Source organism: Myotis lucifugus, unplaced genomic scaffold, assembly GCF_000147115.1.
Source record: "Myotis lucifugus unplaced genomic scaffold, Myoluc2.0 scaffold_303, whole genome shotgun sequence".
NCBI lineage: Eukaryota > Metazoa > Chordata > Mammalia > Chiroptera > Vespertilionidae > Myotis > Myotis lucifugus.
The window spans coordinates 934,861-942,034 of NW_005871351.1; positions in this window are offsets into that span (position 1 = coordinate 934,861).

Consider the following 7,174-nt stretch of genomic DNA (forward strand, 5'->3'; position numbering starts at 1 on the left):
GAAAGTATTTCCTCACTTTGACCTATGAAAGAAGGGTAGGTGAATGTATTTTTTTAAAAAATATATTTTATTGATTTTTTTACAGAGAGGAAGGGAGAGGGATAGAGAGTTAGAAACATCGATGAGAGAGAAACATCGATCAGCTGCCTCCTGCACACCTCCTACTGGGGATGTGCCCACAACCAAGGTACATGCCCTTGACCAGAATCGAACCTGGGACCTTTCAGTCCATAGGCCAACGCTTTATCCACTGAGCCAAACTGGTTAGGGCGGTAAATATATTTTTCATATGTTTACAGAGATTTTGAGAGAGAGGAAGGATAGAGATAGAGAGATAGGAACATTGATGAGAGAGGAACATCATTGATCAGCTCCCTCCTACATGGCCCTTACTGGGGATCGAGCCTGCAACCTGGGCATGTGCCTTGACTGGGAATCAAACCAGCGACCTCTTGATTCCTGGGTGAAAGCTTAACTACTGAGAACACTAGCCGGGCTAGGTGAATGTATTTTAATTAATGTATCTAATTTCCCTTGGGTAGTGCATTTGTCTGTATGTAGAGCTATTATTATATTGAAGCTATAAGCATAGGATGGAAAGGGGAAATAATGGAAAAGAGAAAATGAAAGTGGTATAAGTACAAAAGAATAGTTCAATTATTTTTATGTTAGAATGGCCTCGTTTATACAGTGAATTTAAATTGAACAACCTATTTAATTCCAGGACTGTTCAAAGGTCTGGATATACAACAGTGAACAAAACAGAGTCCTGTTCAATGTGATATGGTGATTAATCCGCCTTGGTTTTCCCAAGTTTTTCTGGTTTTAGTACAGAATGTCCTGTATCTCAGATATCACTTAGTTCAGGGCAAATCAAGATGGCTGGTCACCCTTCTGCTGACCTTATCCTTTGGTAATTGTCAGCTTGATTTGATGATTCCTATTAATGTGCTTATCTCATTGCTCATGGCAATTCCAGATAACATTGGCTACATATAAGCAGTTTCTAAGTTGAGCAAGGTCATAACAAGAGCATATGCTGGTAATATTAAATTCTGTCAAATGATTCCTAGATGGCACTTGATAGAGTGCAATGGAAATACAGCCAGCACAATTCACCCTGAAGGGGGGATTGTCATCTGGAGATGTCAACAATCATATTATTATGCAAGATAATTTGCAGGACACTGGCCTCACCATCTCTACTCCTCATGAAATCATGTGCATGTCCTAAAACAAAAAAGAAAGATGAGTTTATTGCAATGCTCACGATCTGCAAGGCAGGGGATTCAGGCTATAGGAGCAATGGTTGGTGAGTGATAACTTTAGCAAGAACAGTTTTAGGAAATGATCTTATTTGTTTGTGGGGGTGATGTGAGAAGATAAAAAGAGGCTGCATTACAATGGGAAAAGGAAATGAATTGGCAGGGTATACCTGGAAGCAATGATAGATTGTTTTGAAGGAATCTGAAAAGTGGAAGTGGTGATTGATGTTAACTAGAAGGCGATGTTAGAGAATAGGGAAGCTACTAGTCTAAGGAATTTAGACTTTAAAGGCAAAAAGGTAACCATGAAAAATAAAAACACATATGAACAAATATTTATGTCAGAATGATTAATTTATGAGAAATCAGTAAATTATAAATCTCAATGTAGCTAAGTTTGAAGAAATGACAGGAAAGTTACTTAGATTTTTTTTTTAACTAGCTCTGAACTTTCCTATCTATAACATATGAGTTGGGCATTGTTAGTGGCCAATAAAGAGCATTTTCTGAGGAATTGTGGTCTCATGATCGCTATACAAAGTCCTCACTTAATGTTGGTGACAGGTTCTGCAGCTTTAAGCAAAACAACATATAATAAAACCAATTTTACCATAGGCTATTTGATGTAAATGAGAGTTAAGTTCCTACAACATTCATCAACATTATAACAAAATGCTGTTGAATGAAACCATGTTATTAGAAGACCTGCTGTATTTATACTGCCTTATAATTTCCTATTGTTTCAAAGAACAGGAAACAAATTCTTTAGATTAGTTTCATGAATGGCTAATAAATCCATTTTAGGAGGTTCTTTCATCCCTTGATATAGAATGAAGTAATAAAATTTTCATTTAATGAATGAACAATGAATCATGAAATTAAAAATACTACGGAGTCCATTATAGAAAGGGAATTAGGTTATCATCTGTTAAATAACCAATTAATTGATGTCATAATGGCTTAGAGAAAAAGAGTATAGCTGGAGTTTTCCGGATATAAACAATGATAAATAGAAGAAATGCAGGCTTTTAAACTCATGAGTAGAATATAGACGATAATTTCAAGTAAAGTAGTGGACGCTTCAATATGGAATGAATGAAAATTTTAGATACCACATTACAGATAACCATGTTCCTGTGAACACCAGGACATAGACAAGGAGTGTTACTATACATCTCTTCAATCGCAAGGGTCTCTCTAACATTTACTAGCATCTCATGTATTATTACTCCAAGGATCTGAAAGCTTTTCAAAAGTTTTGATACTTGTTCCAAGAGAAATGATATTAAATTGGTAAGTAAGTGACAGTGATTTCTACCTTATTTTTTTCATAAAATGTTATTTATAAGCTATCCACTCATTCCAGCATAGCAAAATATGGCATGGTATATTTATTACACATTAGCAAATTACTTTTGTGTTAATAAGTAACATTTTGAAAAGCACTAAAAAATGATAACTAGAACCTGATGACTGGGTTTGCCATTCTTAGGGTGCATATCAAAGTAAAATACAGGGTGTCCCCCCAAAAGTATATACACTATATATACAGCTGCTAGCTCAATTTTGAAAATGAAATGTACTTTAATAAATATATCTTTATAATTATTCAAAGTGTGAGTATACACTTTTGGAAGACAGGCAGTCCTCGGGTTATGTCGGACTCGACGTACATTGTTTCATGGTTACATTGCCATCTCCCATTTATTTATAAAAAAAAAAAACAAAAAGTTCAGTCATTTGGACGTATGTACATATGTGCTTTATGGTTTTTTTTTATTATTTATTTACCACAAGTAAAGGTCAGGAATTGTTATCTTTCTTTTAAATTTTTTTTACTGTTTCACTTCATTACTGCTGTGTATGTGCTCCATGTGAGTGATGTAGGTGCTTATGTAGGTGGGTTCCGACTTACACCGAAAATCGTATTATGTCACGCCTTAGAAACGGATCTCCGACGTAACCCAAGGACCTACTGTATTTCTATGCTAACCATTAAGCAATTTTAAAAATCAAGAGTCATGAGCAGGTAACCTGGATCAAGATGATAATAACTGTCAGAACTGGGGACGCAGTAAAGGTTAAAAAAAAAAGTTTTCAATGAGACATAGGGTCTTTAAAAAATTCACAATGTCTCAGTCTATAAACCTATAAACCTAGTAGTGTAGACTCTCCATTCCTTTCTTTATGGTTCTTTGATTGGATGCTTACTAGCACGGCATCCATACCATCTGAGCATTTCAAAACTGGAAAATGTAGTATAGAATTTAGGTAAACTCCCTGCCTGTAGATGATGGTCTTTAGCTCCTATATTTTAATTAGGTAAAATTCATTAAACATCTAAACTCTGTGTCTAATGACTCAAATATATATATTGAGTTTTTCTTTTACCTTTTTATTTTTTAGCCCTAAAAACATGACCACAAACATGTTTGCAAAACAGATGATTTTTCTTTTTCTTTATTTTTTTTTATACCAGGAAATTTCTGTTCAGCTGTTGTATGGCTAAGGAAAATGTCCTGCATTTTAAAATACTCATTTTATATGCTTCCTTCAAGCATTTGGCACTAACACTGTGTTATTTAGCCATACTTTCCTTGGATCTAGTCACACACCATTGCATTTACCCATTTGTCATTGTTTTCCAGTAGTAAGAAATTTTGGAATAGACATAGCTCAAAGGAAAAGAGTAGAATATCATAGAAACCATTGCATCTGTTCTAATTCCAACTATTCAGGTTTTTAATTTCAAATGTTTTTATTTTCTTAGTAGCTACACAATCAGTAACTACAATATTTTAACTTTTATTTTTGGGTTCCAAATTCCCATTAAAAAAAGGGAAGATTTGACTTCTTTTAAACTATATGACTCTAATATTTATGTGAATGAATGTATATGTACGTATGTAGACATGTATGTATGTCGTGTAAATACATGTGCTTCATCCTCATACTTGTATTCTCCTTTCTTTTGCTACTAGTAGACACAAATTTCATCAGTTTTTAGTGACTGTAAAAGAGTAGTTTTTCTTTTATTATTTTCATAGCTTGAAACTTCAGCACAAGAGAGAGTCCAATTATGTGTGTGTGTGTTTCTTTATTAATCTGTTCACTTGCTTCTAACAAATTTAAAATATTGAAGAATAATGGCATTGATTTTAAAGCCACATTATATTTTAATATATTTTCCTTATTTTTTTCTTCTAAGAAAAACAGTCCTTCCCCAATATGTCATTTGTGCATCTATAGACATTATTGTTAGTAATACTTACTATTAATTATAATCTTAATAAAATAAAAATAGCTAACATTTATTGAGTTCTCAACTCAGACCAGTCTTAGGTTCATAAATTTGATTCTACATTCCTCAACTTTCCCCAAAGCCCCCAATATTAAGACTAAACACTATGTTTTGTGCTTTTTGTTGTTGTTGTTTTGTTTTGTTTGAGAGAAAAGAGATGAGTTTGAAGATTCCACACCAAATAAGGGAAAATTAAGACCAGAATTGCAGATCCTTTTTATCCCTTTCTCTCAAAGCCCACTCTTGAGGAATGGGAACTCTACCACTATACTTGTTGCTTACATAAAAGACTGCTTTATTCAATCCTGTTTGATAAATAAGTCCCTCAAAGAAAGAACTGAGGAAAGCAGTTAATAAATCCGCAATTTAATTTCACTCAGTCTTTCTTAGGTCCACAGAGGAAACATACCTCCCCAAATTTAATCACCCACAAAGACTCTGGTCCTGAAGTATTTCTGTCTTGAAAATGTGGTTCAGAGACTGGAAGCAGAGACCTTGAGAATGCAGCCTTGAAGAAATCCACTAGGGATGTAAAAGAAGTAAATGAAACAAGCAGAGTTTATAATTCGGCAAGGTTGATGTCAAGTCTTTCTCTCTTCTTAACACTTCTAATGACAAGCTTACTAAATAGAGCTTAGTGAATAGGAGTTCTTGGGAACCTCACCTCCTGGACTCAATCATACTTCTGCCCAGCAGTATGTTTCAGTCTGAAGTGTTTTAGAAAATGTCTACTATGATGCAGTTTACTTTGAGTTCATTTTGTTTTTCTCTGTAATTTGTGGGTCTTGAGTAATGGAAAACTTGATTATGTTCTACTGGAATGCAAGGGTGTCACAGGTGAAGATGTCATGAATTTTAAAGTAAAATGACTGAACCAGTTATCAAACACCATAGAATTATATCAGTGAATTTAAAAGAAAACGTTTGCAAAACACAGCTACTTTTGTTTCATTGGTTCAAACTCTTATTTCTAATTTGTGGATTTTTTTATGCCATAATATTCTTCCTACTCTTGACTCAGCTTTGCTCTAAAACTTCTTTTCAAAAGGTTAGGAGAGACTTTGAAAACCCAGACGTGAATTAAATGTGGCCTATTTCTGTCAGTTTTTCTTTTAGCATTATTACATCCCTACAATTTTTTCTAAAATATGCTAGCAGAAAGCCTTTGAAATCTCACATCAACTGACCAGGAAACAATAGGTACATCAGAAATCTTGCAAACTCTATAGAATCACTGTCCAGGTATGTGGTTCCAAGAGCCAGAATTTCCCCTTTATTTGAATCAGGGCCAGCTAACTCCAACCATTCTGTCAATGACCAATGCTAATAAATAAAGTTTTATTGAAACACAGCCATGCCCATTGGTTTATGCATTCATTGTTTATAATTGTTTTCACCATACAATGGCAGATGGAGTAGGTATAATGGGGACCGTATGTCACAAAAAGCCTAAATATTTACTATTTACCCTTTACAGATAGTTTGCCAACCACTGGTGCGGAGTATGGAAATGAATTAGTCTCTGCAATCATGAGCAATCACTTATGTAGTATTAAATGATTTTAATAGTTTGACTCTGGAGTCCCATATCTGCATTTTTTAAACTACCTTCTTATCCCATTCTACACTGCCCATTAGTATATTTTAGGTTGAGACAGTATGCTATTTATGAATATGTCAAATTCACAAGCACACTCCCCATAACTTAAACTATTGTCTTAGAGATCCCTCGGTGCTTCCTTGGCTGCAGAATTTATTGCCTTTTTAATGTTTTTATTGCACCAGAGAAAATTAATAAGCATCTCATTATCAAAAGAAAGCTGGCCAATGGGTTTTGGTTAAGAAGGTTTTCTTTTTGTAAAAAAAAAAAAGAAAAGAAAAAGAAAGAAATAAAGCCGACGTCTCTTAAATGTGAGTGTTCCCGAGTAACTTTCACATTATCCTAAGCTAAGAGCTTATATGTTGGTTAGATGCTTCAGTTAAAAGCTGTTTTTCTGAAGAAATACATAATTTGCTGTGTTGAATAGTTTTTTTTTCAACTAGTCTTATTAGGGGAAGATAGTAATATCTAAAAATAAAACAGACAGGTGTTCAGGGAACCATGACACATTTAAATGGCTTGGTTACTTCTCTGCAGTAGAAGATTTGGTTTACTGTCTCAAACAACACAATTACACTGCGTCCTACTTCCATCTATAGTCCATCAAAGAGAAGATAAAAGAATAAATTAAGCTGGTTTCAAGTACATTTGGGATGATAATTTGAAAGTTGGCAGCCCAGCTGAAATGTGTCCTCTATTCACTAAAACTTCTATTGAATATTTTGAGGATTCTGACTTGACATATATTTCAACTTCCCATCTATATTCCAAGTGCTATTGAACAAGTTTCAAATCTCCAATTGGAACAATGAGCAATAAGGAATTTTTTTTCTTTTTCTAGAAATCCAGGCATATCTATAAGAAAATCTCCTACCCAGATAATTTTCCCATTAAGATTCTAGCCATAGCCTTTGCTTCCCATTTAAATGTCTAATTCAACCTTTTTCAATTCTGACTCTATATAATAGGAGCACCTTTAAAACTGAGTTGTTGTTTTTTTGTTTGTTG